The sequence below is a fragment of the Lissotriton helveticus genome, chromosome 10 (genome assembly GCF_964261635.1).
Source record: "Lissotriton helveticus chromosome 10, aLisHel1.1, whole genome shotgun sequence".
NCBI classification, from domain to species: Eukaryota; Metazoa; Chordata; class Amphibia; order Caudata; family Salamandridae; genus Lissotriton; species Lissotriton helveticus.
The window spans coordinates 1,075,332,645-1,075,349,262 of NC_136071.1; the positions used below are offsets into that span (position 1 = coordinate 1,075,332,645).

General features: G+C 43.2%; 1 long non-coding RNA gene across 1 annotated transcript; it reads right to left on the reverse strand.

The window, feature by feature from the left end:
* Positions 1–1,398: 1,398 nt before the first annotated feature.
* LOC144785612 (uncharacterized) lies at positions 1,399–14,921 on the reverse strand. Its single transcript, XR_013601989.1, has 4 exons — positions 14,832–14,921; positions 13,973–14,067; positions 2,149–2,247; positions 1,399–1,815 (listed from the first exon to the last, which is right to left on the reverse strand). It is a non-coding gene; the product is annotated as an uncharacterized LOC144785612 (long non-coding RNA).
* Between the last annotated feature and the right edge of the window lie 1,697 nt (positions 14,922–16,618).

Genomic DNA, 16,618 nt, shown 5'->3' on the forward strand with positions numbered 1-16,618 from the left:
TCTGAATGCCATGATGCTTTACAAGGATGATTACATCCATTTTCCACGGCCGGCAGAGTTGGCAGCAGTCAAAGGGGACTTCTATGCCCTGGCCCAGATACCACATGTAGTGGGTTCCATTGATGGCACACATATCGGTCTCATTCCACCCCAGGCACGTGAACCTGTATATCGCAATCGAAAGCACTACCATTCGATCAACGTGCAAGTGGTGTGCCTGGCTGACAACATCATCTCCCATGTGTGTGCCAGATTTCCAGGCTCCGCACATGACTCACACATCCTGCGGAGCAGCATTGTCCCCCAACTGATGGCTAATCTGCGTCCAGAACGTGCGTGGCTTGTAGGTGAGTATGCTGTGAGGACAGTTGTGTTGTATGTGTGGCATGGTGTTCCCAACAATCCTGGTAATGATATTTGTGTCTGTCATCCACCCACATAGGCGACTCTGCGTACCCAAACCGGCCGTGGTTGCTGAGTCCCATACGTAATCCTACAACACCTGGTGAAATGCGTTATAATGATGCCCATGGGAGGACACGTCGAGTGGTGGAACGTACTTTTGGACTGCTGAAGTCTAGGTTTCGCTGCCTGGATAAAACCGGAGGGGCCCTACCATACTCACCAGGCAAAGTATGCAAAATCGTGATTGCCTGCTGCATGCTCCACAACCTGGCCTTGCGCAATAACATTGAACTGATCATGGACCCTGAAGACCAACAGGTTGCTCGGCCTCCCATCCCACCCATGTCGACTGATGAGGATAGTGGTGAGGAAGAAGGTGTGGACCAGAGGCGTCAGCTCATTGATCGCTATTTTCCTTGAATGTGAGTAACTACCTCTTGTGCAGGTAGACAATGCGTGATGTATGTTTGCTGGTGGAGTGTGGATGTGGTGTGTCTATGCTACCTGTTATGGTATGTTCTGTTTGCAAATGTGTTTGGTAGATGGTGTACATGCAAAGCTCCCTGATGTGTGTCCTTTGATCCACTTAATTGATGATGAGTGTGGTTTGTTGGATATTGCAGTACAGTGTGTTGTGATGGGTGTGAATCACTGTCCTGACCTGTGTTTGGTGTTCTCTCATTATCCCTAGGTCACTCCCACAGAGGCATGATTCTCAACAACATTGATCCCTGCACCTGGTAACAACAAATTCTAAGACAATCATGTGATTAAAACATGGAGGTCAATAGCAAGATTGATGGGACCCCCTCAAAGCTAGTACAAGCCAGGGAAACGAGGGGAATGAACTAACACACAACAAGAGAGAAATTTCCCTTCACGGCCACAAACTTTAAATGTCAATATACCTCAAATCGGTGACAAACGCTAAACAATACATTCCATTCTTTCAAAAAGGTATAGATTTTATTTCATTATATTTCAATCCTTTCATTTCTCTCGTTTGCTAATACATCAAAATTCTTTACTATTCTTTATACAGAAGACAGTTTTTTTATATATAGATTTTTTTTTAATAAATCTAAAAAGTAGAAAGAGAAAAAAGACATCATAAAAAACATGTAATATGCAGCTATATACAATCTAAATGTTATACACAAATGAACATAATTTTATTATACCCCTGGAGAAAAACAAAAATCACAATGCTATCACACAACCAAAAATCACAACATTCTCACCCTATCTACATACATCACCACACCATATGAAACAAGGAAGAAAAAATCCTGAATACAGGTCTCGACACCCAATGTGAGACCCCGCACTTGGTCGACGCGCGTTTCGGCGGCTCAACGCCACCTTCTTCAGGACCTCTTCCGATAAAAACAACCCAAGTGTCCAGGGGATCTGGAATATATATACAAGAAGAATTTTTGTCACCAACACCAGATCTGCCATATAAATAAATACATAACATTGTTGAGAACAACATCAAGACATCCCATAAACAGAGACTAGTCTGTCACTAATAAGAGAGAAAGTTAAAGAAAACCATACAAAAGTGCATAATCTACAAAATCCAAGTGCATGACAAACCAACATGGGTAAGGAGAGGTCAATGGATAACACTCTATTCCTATCCACTAAGGGATATCCTATTTAGTGCAACTGGTGGAATCTGCAATGAGTCTATTAGTCGTAGCTTATCTTATGTAGTAAGTAAAAGTGGTATATACTTACAAAGAGGAGCAAGTATTCTAGACTCAGGGAAAACTCATATGGTATTATTCAGTGTCCGGGTTAGGTATTCTTGTGTTATTCGTCTTTAGATGCAGCATTCTATTGGTGGAAAGACCAACAAATCAATCTATGGCCTCTCAATGGTATAGGAAGAACATTAATAATGAAAATACCTCTAATTCATTCTTACCACTGAGGAAAATTGAATTTTGCCCTGTCATGTGTCCCTACGTGTTCCCCATTATATGTTATATGTGCATGATCAATATGCATATGTTCCCCCTTGCCCGAATAAAGACACAATTATAGTTGTGTCCAACGTTAGTATGCCAGTTATCCAGTCCTCGTGAAAGCAACGAGTATTAGGCCTATGTTGCCAACGTCTTTTCATTGTGCACGTTAAATCATCGAGTTGCACCCGTTTCTAGGCCTCGTAGGGCCCGGACACCAGATTCAAGCTCCAGTCTCCTGAAACACTTCGAGGAGCGATGTAGCCCCTCCCGCATCCCTGACCCTTCACTTACTTCCTGCCAAGCAGCGCGGTGCCCGGCCTGGCCTGCCTGCCTGTCTGCCAAGAATATGTTATGCCTACAGTTATCAGTTCAGCTCCCCGGCTTCACATTCCTAAGCTAACGAACCGCATAAACATCTTCAGCTATAGTCTAGTCTTTCTGTCTCTATGCAAGAGAATTACTGAATTAGTATCCATAGAAGATTCATAGCACACGCAATACATGTAGAATATATGCATACACCAGCCTTAGTGTCAAGTAGCCTTTGCCCTGATGACTTTTAGATTCTATCAACATGTACTCCAAACACGAGATACCAGATATGCTATAGGTACATGTCGTCCTGACATCCCAGACTTTAGTCTCCTCTTCTAGTGCCAGAAGTCATAGCCCCCAGCTGTCCCCGGTTACACGTCATGGCCCGTTTGCGCGCACCAGTAGGTTAAAGGTTCCAGCTGCCCAGGTAGCCCCCTCCATGTATCCACCCATTCATGACACTTCTGTGACGTTTACATCACATGTCTCCGTGCACGCCTTCTTTGTACGCCCATATGTTCTTATCTTTCGTTTGTCACTTGTTACGCCTACTGCATTCAATGCAATTCTACTGTTTTACTATATATACTGTATGATGTTAATATGACTTTCCCTGTCCCTTTTTATGCTTGTGTCTGTCCCTTCCTGAGCCTTTGCAGGTGATGGAACCCGATGGTCCATTGGCTCGAGCCATCTGATTAAAGCCCGTAATACTCAGATACCACGGATTCTGCCTCTTATTTATTGAGCTATCCTTTTCAGTTAATGCATAGAAAAATAGTACCGGTAATTAATTATTTATTTACCACATAATGGCGCCCGAATAGGGACGAGCCCCTTCCCCACGCGCCGGCGATATAACGCAGGCCCCCTGACCCTTCTACAGCCGTGACGGAACTCTACTGTGCACGTGCAGATATTTCTGCTTCAAGTCTCCCTCAGGCCCACGGAGGAGACGGAGACTGCGGTCCGGCATCCAGACGAGGCGGTGACGAAGGCGGGTCGTCCCGACCAGAGCCCAAGCCGAGAGAGCAAGGTCCGAGGTATCCGGAGGCCCACCTGTTTCCGAAGCCCGAAGCCCGAGGCGCATGCGTAGTGCGTAGCAGTAACCAGACGTCGTAGCAGTCCAGTCCAGTCCGAGGCCTTCAGTTTGCTTCCCGGTGAGTACCGTTGCTGGGACGTATCTAGACGGGTTCATTAATTTGTGCCCGGTCCGACGGGTTTGGGTACACAGATCCGGTCCGACGTGTTCACCTAGGTGGATACGGTATGACGTGTCTCTTTAGGAGACCGGTATGTTCTGTACTGTTTTAGCAGTGCATCCAGTAATTCTAGTAAGTCTGTTCACGAGAAGTTCAAGTATTATGTTTTCAATGTATTAGGTAGTATCTGTTCGAACTGTTATTAATGTGTTCTTGATGTCGTGGTATGAATGATTGTTTTGCTATTCATTACTGTGTTCATTGTGTATTGTGTTCAAGTTCAAGTACGGTTCAAATATGCCGCTGTTTTCGAAACTACGTCAGATAAAAACCAGAAAAGGGTTACTCGAAGAATCAGTTCCTGTCCCTCCCAGGGACAGTCCTGGACATTTCATGTATCATAAGCATGGCTTAGATGCCATACTGTATCTAGATTTATGGGTTGATTACACGAAGGATCTCGAAGAGAAATATAGATGGCCTGTTTCAGGAACATGGGATGCCGAGTGCATCATGAGAGTAGAAGAAGCATTATGGAAAAAGAAAGCCAGACAATCCCAGAAAGATGCCATAGAATTATGGCGTAAAGAATCCCATAAAAGAACAGAGAAGGAATTCAGAAAAGCAGAATTAAGTAGAGAATCCTCAGAAAAAGCCCAAGAAAGGGAATTACTAGAAGAAGGTGAACGAATTAGAGCAGAACAGTCAGACAGACAGAGAAATGCCCTTATTAAAGGTATGTATCCTCTTCTCGCCGAGGGTTTGCCTAAAGCGACCCCGGAAGCACTCTGTAATTTACCGCCACCCTTGGTCCCGACTAAGCTACGTCATAAACCGACTGCAGCTGAAATTTTTCTTTCTTCCTATTTGGACGACACTGTCCCAGAATATGCTAATACAAATCCTGCACCGGTTCAACTTCCACCCCCTGTTAATGTAATTACTGTGCCTCCAGTCGTTGGTCCTGTTAATGTGCCAGCACCCCAGGACCAACCCACATTACGTACTCCTACTTTGCCAGTCACGTTACCAGCAGCCGCACATTCAGTATTAACTGACGATTCCAGTTCAGGAGGAGCAGGGGGAGGTACTCCTATCACCCCGCCTCAATCAAGGCGACGGACGCTGAGAGATGTAGCGTTACAGCGTACGCCAAAAGTGGCTACGTACGAAGCCCTCAGAAAGTATCTTAATGAGTGCGGATCTGTTTGTAGATATGACCCAGTACCAGGTGAAGATAGCATGTTAATATATTCCATACGTTTACGACGAGTTGCAAGCTTCCTGGTTACCATATCCAATATGGAACAACATCTAGACAGAATATATCACTTTATCCGTACAGGGGAGAAACCAGAAAGTATTCACGAAGCTATGGTACACAGGAAAGTCGAGATTCAAGGCATGATTTTGCAATTTCTGATAAATTGTTTAATAAGAGAACAAGATTATCCTGATAAAAACAAGGAAGATATGAAAGTCTTGACAAGATGGAGTGACAATATAGCAGAAGGAAAACACAGAACACAAAATTGTATAGAAACCATGTACAGAAAGATTCGTAAAGAAATTATAAGTATACACCAAAAGGAGGAAGCAAAGAGAGTAGCCGAGAAAGAGAATGACTCTTCAGATGAAGAGGTAGACAACGAGAATCCCACCAGAATAGCGTATGTAGGTAGAACGAGACCTTCTGATAGACACACACGCCTAGATTACAAGAAAGCTTTTCCTCCTCCCGTACCAGAACAGTGTTCTCTTGAACAAGTATTCCAGGCTACTGATAAAGTTCTGAAATTACGAATAGGTTACAGTGAGCTTAGTACCATGCATGAACAAGAACGGATGTATGACGTTACAACGCATACTTTTACTCCGCAGACCATTACAACGCGACTTTTACTCCGCATACCGTTACAACGCATAGCGCCTTGGGGCGCTGGATAGTGGTAAGTATAATTTACTATTCTAACTCCAGTCCCCGTGGACCCTAGGGAAGGTGTTGGATAGTAAATTATACTTATTACCTATCCTAGAGCGCCCCCCAGCGCAATGCGTTGTAATGGTATGCGGAGTAATGGTCGCGTTGTAATGGTAGTGCGGAGTAAAAAATGCGTTGGAACAGGTGTATACCACAAGAACTAGCCCGATCAGCAGTCCGATGGACTAGTGATTCTACCACGTTTTCAGACGAAGTAGTGGCTCAAATGTTTCTGAAGCTGCCCCCAGCCGAGCAGCGACTGGTGGGTATGTACATGATCCAGCACCTCATTACACTGTACGAGAGTCAGCATTCTGATCCAGGTCCTTTATATAATGTATTGAACGAGTTACTCCTAAACAGATGGAAAGGTCTAGGTACCGATCTAATTAGCGTCATTTTAGAACAACGCCACAAATACAGAAGGTTCCTGACTCCGCATTTTGTTCCTGTTTCACCCCCATTCTACATAGACAGACAGAATCCGTTACGAGAAGTGCATCCTGTTAAGGGAACGGGGGGTAATCTGGAACGAGTATTTGTTTACACCCCTATAACGAAAATAGAACTACTAGAAATGAAAAAGTTAGTGCCCTGTCACGATAAAGATCCAGCAGGGTTCCACCGAGAATTAAAAGACATGCTCCGTATGGGAGAATACACGTATCCAGATATCATCAAAATGTTAAAGGTCCTGTTGCCTGCGGGCATATATGAAAAACTCAAAGAAAAAGAATGGGAGGTGGGAGAGAAAAAGATTGACTGGACCGCGTTAGAGAACGAAGATAATGCACGGGTCCCAGGTACTGGTCTTGGGGATAGAGCCAAAGAGTTGCCCGAACTGTTAATACAAGTCTTGCCAAGATTGCTAGCCACGAAAAAGGAAGATTGGGATGCCATCTCAGCCTGTAAACAGAAACAAGACGAAGACACTAGTGATTTTTATTCTAGATTTGAGAAATGTTTCATCATTAATAGTGGTCTGAAAACAAGTAGTGAGTCGTATCCACATCTTTTTGTTACCAAACTAGTTGAGAATTCTTTACCGCAAGTTAAGAATAGAGTATTGAAAGTCGAAAGTACTTGGCAAGCTAATACCCCGTCACAAATGCTCCAGATGTTACAGTATCACCAGAACCGAATCAGGGAAGAGCAAGAACACGAAAGAAGACGTATGAAAGACACGAAAATGAAAGTACTAGTTGCACAGTCTGTTCAACCAGATAGTCAGAAGAGGGGTCTGAATCAAACTAGTCATTCTGCAGCTCCCGTTAAAGGGACATGTAATTACTGTAAACAGTCAGGTCATTATATAAACGAATGTGCAGTTCTGAAACACAACATAGCTACAGGTAAGACGAAAGAGAGACCGCGTCCTCCTAGACAGGAACATGTTCCGCAGAATTCGCAGCAACCGCCGCAGAATGCACAACAGACAGTTACAGTACCGCAGCCTATAGCTGCCACACAACACGTTACACAACAGATGTACCAGTATGCACAGTCAGATTATCCAGAATATCAGCAGTATTCATGAAATAGCCTAGAGAGGGAGGTTGGCTTGCCTCTCATCGAGATTCCTGTAGATCAAGAGGGTCCCTATGTACACAGTCAAGTATTAGGGAAAGACAGAAAGTTTCTGATTGACACAGGGGCAAGTAGGACTACCATCAGTCATGACGAGGTTCAAGGGGCTCCACTCTCAGGCTCAAGAAACGTTTCCCTGGGATTTTCAGGAAAGCCTATTGTTAATGAAATATCGAAACCAGTTTCCCTAGAAGTTGGTCCATTGTCCCGAACTACAGACTTGTTACTTACGAAATCATGTCCTGAGAATTTACTTGGTATTAAAACACTGAAAGAATTAGGAGCGGTTATATGCTGTTCCCCAGAAGGAGTGAGATTGTTTTTACGTGATTTTAAAGGTCATTATGTGTTACGTGATTTTGATCCAAGATTACTGAATGTACCACAGCATTTATGGGCGCAAGGTCCAACTGATGTAGGTTGTATGCACATTACACCATATCGTGTCACTCTGAAACAAGGTGTTGTATTACCAAGAATCCGACAGTACAAATTGCCACCTGAGGCTGTAGCAGCCTTATCGAAAATTATTGACGAGCTCATTGCTCAAGGAGTAGTTGTAGAAACTGACTCCAATGTATGTAATTCTCCTATCATTCCGATTCTTAAACGTACTGATCCAAATGCACCTCCAGTTTATCGATTAGTGATTGACCTCCGAGAACTTAATAAATGTATCATACCCCAGTACACTGTGGTTCCAGATATCTCTTCCCTATTGACTGCCATTGATTCTGAAGCTACGTTCTTTACAGTTATTGATCTCAAGGACGCATTCTTTAGTGTCCCCATTCATCCAGACAGCCAGTTTCTTTTCGGATTCTGTTTAAATGGAAGAAGCTATAAATTCACACGAGCTCCTCAAGGTTTCACAGAAAGTCCTAGTATTTACAGTCAAGCACTTAAAAGACAACTAGACAGTATTCACATGCCAACTGACACTGCCCTGCTCCAGTATGTCGATGATCTATTGATCACAGCCCGTACAGAACGTGACTGCGAACGTGCGTCACTGACAGTCTTGTATTTTCTGGCAGAGATGGGGCACAAGGTGTCCCCTTCCAAACTGCAATTCTGTGTCCAGCAAGTGGTATACCTTGGACACTTACTGTCCAAGAGGGGTAGACAGTTGACACCTGACCATATCCAGTTAATAGCACATCTTCCACAGCCCCAGACACAGAAGGAGGTACGAGCTTTTATCGGCCTCACTTCTTATTGCAGACAATGGATTCCTCAGTATGCATATCTAGCCAAACCACTGATACAGTTAACGACACAGGAGGCAGCCACATCGACTGTCCTCCCTTGGACCCAGGAACATACACTTGTTTTTAATGAGTTAAAGAAAGCTTTATGTAATGCACCTGTATTAGCGACACCAAACTACAGTAAGTCTTTTACACTTTTTGTCACTGAACGTGATGGTACAGCATTGTCTGTTCTCACACAAGATCAAGCAGGACAACACAAGCCTTGTGCTTATTTTTCTAGCACATTAGATCCAGTAGCCCAGGCTCTGCCTGCGTGCCTTAAGTCAGTTGCAGCCACAGCTCTAGCTATCAGACAAAGTGATTCCATAGTGTTAGGACACTCCCTGACAGTACAAGTTCCACATTCCGTGGAAGTTCTTTTAAACCGAACACAGACTCAGCACTTGACAATTGCACGTTTAACAGGATATGAACTGACACTGTTTCAGCCACACATAGAAATCAGACGCTGCAACATTTAAAATCCTGCTACACTGTTACCCTCGATTACATCAAACCCTGCCACACATGACTGTGTGGAAGTTATTACTACCATGACAAAGCCAAGACAAGACTTGACAGACATTGCATTACCTGATCCCGACCTGACACTTTATGTGGATGGTTCATGTATGAGAACAAGTTCAGGAGAGTTAGTAGCCGCGTATGCAGTGACTACTGAAACTGAAGTTATAGAAACACATCGTATTGACATCCTGTCTGCTCAAGCAGCAGAGCTCATTGCTCTGACCCAAGCCTGCATACGAGCCAAGAACCTGAAAGTAAACATATATACAGATTCACGTTATGCATTCGGAGTCGTTCACGACTTTGGAGTACTCTGGCAAGAAAGAGGTTTCCTGACCTCTCATGGAGCCAAGATTCAGCATGGCCCCCTCATTCAAGCTCTGTTAGAAGCAATACATTTACCGACAGCCATTGCCATTATGAAGTGCAAAGCACATACGAAAGCCACTGATACCATTTCTCAAGGTAACGATCTAGCAGATCGAACAGCCAAGCTGACAGCTCAGACTCCAGACATTCCAGTTAACACGACAAAGACAGATGTTCCAGATCAGACGACTTGTATGACAGTGAAGGACCCTACACGAGATGTACTAGACATACAGACACATGCTACTCCCGATGAAATCAAGAAATGGTCTGAACAAGGAGGGGTCCAGACAGATCAGGGATGGTTGACGAAGGGAAAAGCCACATGGTTTCTCCCCGACTCTATGGTTCAAGTCATTATTAACACCACACATAGTCCAGCACATTTAGGAGAGAAAGCCATGTTAGACAGCATCCAGAATATTTGGTTTAACAAGCATTTACGAGCAGCAGCTAAACAGAAAGTACGTACCTGCATGATATGTTGTTAATTCAATCCAGGTAAAGGTGTTCCGGTGGAACAAGGTGGATTCCATCCTCCTGACCACCCTTTTGAAGTCCTCCAGATGGATTATATTCAGATGGATCGATGTCGAGGTTTCAAGTATGTCCTCGTAGTTGTATGCGCTTTGTCCAGATGGACAGAAGCATATCCAGTCCCAGATTACACTGCCGCGACCACTGCCAGGCAGTTGGTTCGTGAGTATTTCCCGCGCTATGGTTTACCCAGGGTCGTGTATTCAGACAACGGCCAGCCATTCTCATCCGAACTCATGAAACAAGTATCTCTTCTGTTAGGGTACCAGTGGAAGTTCCACTGTGTGCGACATCCCGAGGCAGCTGGCCTCGTCGAGAGACATAATCAGACTCTGAAAATCCGCATTGCAAAGGTTTGCGCAGAGAAAGGCGTAGATTGGATGGTAGCACTGCCAGTCGCCCTTTTTTACATGAGAATGGTCGCTCACTCCCGTTCAGGTCTGTCACCCTTTGAGGTTGTTTTCGGTCGTCCCCCGAACATGTGGGGTACACCGATGCCACGTAAAATTACCGATGTTGACAGTAATATGCTGACAGATTACCTAGCTTCCTTGATGTCTGCACTACTCTCTTGTCGTTCACAGGTTGCGGCTGCCTTTCCAGACAACACTCAAGTGAAACCACACGAGGTCATTCCTGGCGACCTAGTACTAGTGAGGAACTTTGATCGTTCAAGTCCGCTGGAGCACCGCTGGAAAGAGCCAAAACTTGTTCTGATGACCACAAGGACCGCCGTAAAGCTAGAAGGAAGAAAAGGCTGGCTACACTCCAGCCACATCAAGCGTTTTCATGGACTCCGTCCAAAGACTTTTTTCAAGGACTGCCCCGATACTGACTCTAAACTCCCCCTGTTAGAGAAAACTCCGCAGCAGGAGTATAAAAACAAACTACGGTCTAGTAAGTCAGACAGTTTAATTGTTTAAGTCCCTCTTGGGTGAAGCGGTTAGACAGGTTCCTGACATGTATGAGATAGACCCCCATAGTGAGAGAGATAGAAACTCCAAGAAAATACGTTACTGTAAAACTTTGCGCAGCAGATGCGTGGTTACGTTATTGTTTATGTTATTTCTGAGTCTTACGGTTACATGCATAAGTTATGTTTTACATGTATTTTTTCCTCCTATTGATTCGCATGTACATTTCTCCTCTAATGATACAGTAGAGCACACTTTTAGTGAACTACCCCCTCACGAGTTATCCTATCGACTTGCCATGCGCAACAATACTTTTATCCGAATGCTACATTATTCAAACCAGACTAGCAATGCCACAAATTGTTGGGTGTGTGGTCGACTCCCCCCTTTCCAGACACCGAAGGGAGTTCTGCCACTCTTTCCCTATCCGTTTTCACACAATGGTTCGTGCGGAGCATGGTTTACGATAACATCATCCTCAGACGATAAGTCCCTTCTGAATAGAACATGTTTCCCGGACAAGGAAGGTCTTTCCCATAGAACAGGGTTAGATCTAGAAAATGAAGTATATGATCTAGGTAATTATTCCTCGAATTTCATGGTTTTGAATGTTCAGTCCGAGACTACTCCAGACTTACCTGCTATTACAGTTCTACCAGTAAAAGGCGAATTATGTGTCCGAAAGAATGGTTCAGTACATCTAGGACACAGTGATTGTACTACTGTGGTCGAGTATAGTGACAGTGGGAAGTCTACTTTCAAAGCCTCACGTCATTCGTATTTTGTGTGTGGTCAGACTGCATATGTACGTCTGCCCCTGGATTGGGATGGAACATGTTACATTGCCTTCCTACTGCCACCAGTTTTCCTAGCCCCATCCGATTATCACAGAAATACACATCTAGTACACGTCAGACATAGAAGGGAGATCGAGTCCCCAATTGTCGATCAAACTGAAACTGCATTAGAACAGTATACAGACTTCAATAAAGGTTTCTTTTTCTTCATAGGACCTGTCCAGAATAGTAAGCTAATACGTAGGTTAACCAGAACCCTTGAAGCAGTAGTGAATGAGACTACTTCCGCTCTAGGTAACTTAACAGAAGAACAATCTGCTATGAGATTTGTCGTTCTTCAGAACCGCCTTGTCCTTGACGTTATACTGGCCGATAGGGGCGGAGCTTGTAGAGTCATCGGATCTAGTTGCTGCATTTTCATTCCTAATAACGCACCGTCTGTCTATTCAGCTATAACAAGACTTCACAAAATAGCCCATCAGTTACACCAGAATCCAGGCACCTGGACATGGTCCGGTTGGCTCTGGAGTATAATATCTGCCTGGGGATGGAAAGTATTGTCATTCCTAGGAATAGTATTAATGATCATATTCAGTTGCTGTCTCTGTTTACAATGTGGCCCTGCGATTTGCGGCTTGTGCGCTACCTCTTGTATTCCAAGTCCTAAGTCCCGTTCCAAGAAGATTCGAGACGAGCAAATGATGCTATATGAACAGATAGATGGTATCATGAATATTGATGTTTCCTGAAGGAAACGTAGGGAACAAGGAGGGAATGAGGAAAATTGAATTTTGCCCTGTCATGTGTCCCTACGTGTTCCCCATTATATGTTATATGTGCATGATCAATATGCATATGTTCCCCCTTGCCCGAATAAAGACGCAATTATAGTTGTGTCCAACGTTAGTATGCCAGTTATCCAGTCCTCGTGAAAGCAACGAGTATTAGGCCTATGTTGCCAACGTCTTTTCATTGTGCACGTTAAATCATCGAGTTGCACCCGTTTCTAGGCCTCGTAGGGCCCGGACACCAGATTCAAGCTCCAGTCTCCTGAAACACTTCGAGGAGCGATGTAGCCCCTCCCACATCCCTGACCCTTCACTTACTTCCTGCCAAGCAGCGCGGTGCCCGGCCTGGCCTGCCTGCCTGTCTGCCAAGAATATGTTATGCCTACAGTTATCAGTTCAGCTCCCCGGCTTCACATTCCTAAGCTAACGAACCGCATAAACATCTTCAGCTATAGTCTAGTCTTTCTGTCTCGATGCAAGAGAATTACTGAATTAGTATCCATAGAAGATTCATAGCACACGCAATACATGTAGAATATATGCATACACCAGCCTTAGTGTCAAGTAGCCTTTGCCCTGATGACTTTTAGATTCTATCAACATGTACTCCAAACACGAGATACCAGATATGCTATAGGTACATGTCGTCCTGACATCCCAGACTTTAGTCTCCTCTTCTAGTGCCAGAAGTCAGAGCCCCCAGCTCTCCCCGGTTACACGTCATGGCCCGTTTGCGCGCACCAGTAGGTTAAAGGTTCCAGCTGCCCAGGTAGCCCCCTCCATGTATCCACCCATTCATGACACTTCTGTGACGTTTACATCACATGTCTCCGTGCACGCCTTCTTTGTACGCCCATATGTTCTTATCTTTCGTTTGTCACTTGTTACGCCTACTGTATTCAATGCAATTCTACTGTTTTACTATATATACTGTATGATGTTAATATGACATTCCCTGTCCCTTTTTATGCTTGTGTCTGTCCCTTCCTGAGCCTTTGCAGGTGATGGAACCCGATGGTCCATTGGCTCGAGCCATCTGATTAAAGCCCGTAATACTCAGATACCACGGATTCTGCCTCTTATTTATTGAGCTATCCTTTTCAGTTAATGCATAGAAAAATAGTACCGGTAATTAATTATTTATTTACCACACCACAACGGTGGATACTCAAAGGGGCACTTTAAATCTCTTCATGTGACGTGTTTGTTATTTTCTCTTCAACTGGAAATACTAAAAGTTAAAGAGGAGTAGTAAAGGATCATTTTATCACTACAAACGGGTATCTTCCTAGTAGGCTAAATCCAATAACCAATACCTACCTCTATTAGCTGGATTTTATATCCCAGGTTTCTTTCAACCGTGACCTCTGTGTCACATATATTGGAACAGACGACTCCCAGTGCTTCCCAATGTCCTGTCAAAACATATGTACAAATCTAAATTTATTAGAGGGAATTAGTATATACAAAAAATGCCTGTGTATATATTTCACTAATGTGTGTACTCCAGGCCCAAAATTAGGTATTAGTCGAGGGCCTAATGAGCCAAAAGGAGGTCTTAATCATACAGATGCGAAATACGGCCCGACCTGACATATCGTGCCTGCAAGCACATTTCACTGCTGGTTAGCTCATGGCCCCGATATGAGTGACGAAGAAAAGGGGGCACTTATGAGCCAATCAAGGTTTTAATAATACAAAAAGCGATGTAAAGCGCTTCTCCATCTAAGCTGGTGATATAAAAGTTAAACGAGTAACTACATATCACATCAAAGGATTTATGCATCCATGCTCCAGAAGCTTGATTGGCAGACTACACTTGCCCATGTGTAGCAAACTAGATATATCGATATTTAGGACTAACTAGACCAAGACTACCTGTGAATCTTAGGTGCAAATGCTAATGCTAACAAATGGAAATATGTGCAAGATGTTTTAAAGCTTAGCAAGCACAAAAGCGATTCGTAATTGCCCTCCATAGTGTATATACATGCAATGCGGTTCTATGAAAGAGTAGAACCCACACGATAAATAAATCATTATTTATGCTGTACAATGCACCGCGATAGTTGCTCAAAGAAAAAGTGTAACACACAGCGAGACCCCGATTAACACGATTACTATACCAAATAAATCACCGTATAGAGCTCTGTATACTCCTGCTATCTCAAACACTCACCGGGCCATAGATTGATAACCGCGCTGGCGTGAACTTTGCTTAGTGCGCCATGAAGAGCGATAAAAAGTCCGGCTGCCGCCCCTGTTTTTGAGCATCCGGCTACACAATGAAATGTCGCGATGTTTGAAATGTAGCCGTAAGGGATTTTGGGAAGCGAAAAACTGTACTAAAAATAAACGATGTACTTCAATGCCGCCATGATGGACTGGGATAATAGCCGTTTAGAAAAACCCTATGATGTTAAACATCAACGACGTCCTACAATGACGCCGCAATTGACTGGGGAGAAAAGTAAACGTGAAGGTCGATGCAAAAAGATAGAAATGCATCGTGCTAATGTTCAGCAAAGGAGGCGTATAGCACTTGCAGTACTCATAATAAAAGAAAATTCTAACTTGATACACAGTGATGTAGACGGTGTATGTGATATAACAAAAAATTAATCAGGAGTTCAACCAAGGGACAGTGATATCTTATTTTATAAAAAAAAACATGTCAGCATATAAACTCAACAAATTACCAAGGACGTGATAATAAATCAGTGAAAAACCCCAACTAAATATATACAAAGAATACAAATACTGCATCATATATGATATACATCTCATCTACAGTAGGATGAAGTAAGATAATAAGCCACATTTGCTGTCACATATGCAACTTCGATATGAAGAGGTACAGATATAGAAAGTGGTCTAGGCAGGGAGGAACCGCATCATTTTGTGACATACCAGTTAATTTCTTCATTAAGAATGTATGAGAGCGGGTGCTGCACTCCAAATGGTTAAGTTTTATATGTTTATGCAGTATGTGTGCTGTGTTGGACTAGTGCCTGCACACTGACGTAATATTTGCATATGGCCTGGCGCCTAGAGGCCACCAGGACTCCAACACGCACTACTGAAAATGAAATATTTCGTTTGTCAAATTACCAACAATTTTATCCGATATGGTTCATCAAAATTTTTTTTATCACATAACAGTCATTGTAAAGAAATATACTTTGTAAATTGTCAATTTCACATTACATTTGAATGGCAAGAGTACAACTTCATACATCAAATAAAAATTACAAAAACACCCAATGCATTTCGGGGCATCAGCCCCTTCGTCAGGGGTCTGTTGAAAAAACAAAAAGGAAACCTCATTACTTTCGGTGTCGGGGAGGATCCATGCTGCCGTGTACTAACTTATATAATATAATGCTTACCTCGTGATTGTAAGTACTTAATGCTACTGTGTAATGTGAAGCATTAAGAAAATTCTATGATGAAAAAAGAAAAAAGGAAATGTTTTAACATCGACGTGTTGTGTGAAAATAAGTAATGACCTTAGAATGATAATCATCTTTACAAATTAGTCTCCACCTGTAGGGAGTCCTTAAATTTACCTGATCCTCCTTTGGATGTATAGAGTCTGCGAAAAAATAATAATCACAGGCTTTCAATAATTGGGTTCAAAAAGTATATATAAACAATGACATTTCAGTGTCATTAATGTTGTGTAAGGCTCACCTGTTGTTTTTCTTAAATGTGGCCTTAATCCATCATATCTGTAATATGCAAATGAAGCAAATCTCAATATTTCTTGTCACTTACTTCAAAAAGCGGTATAGATTTTATGTAAAAAAGTTTGTTTTACCTGCGGGGCTTCAATGAAAGCTTAACACCGCTTTTTCGCCTGAGAACGATGCTGCCTGTGGAACATTGAAGTCAAAGGAATCAATGTACCGCTACTAAACGTGGCGCTTAAAGACTTGGCGTTTCCTACTAGTTTAACTCCATCCG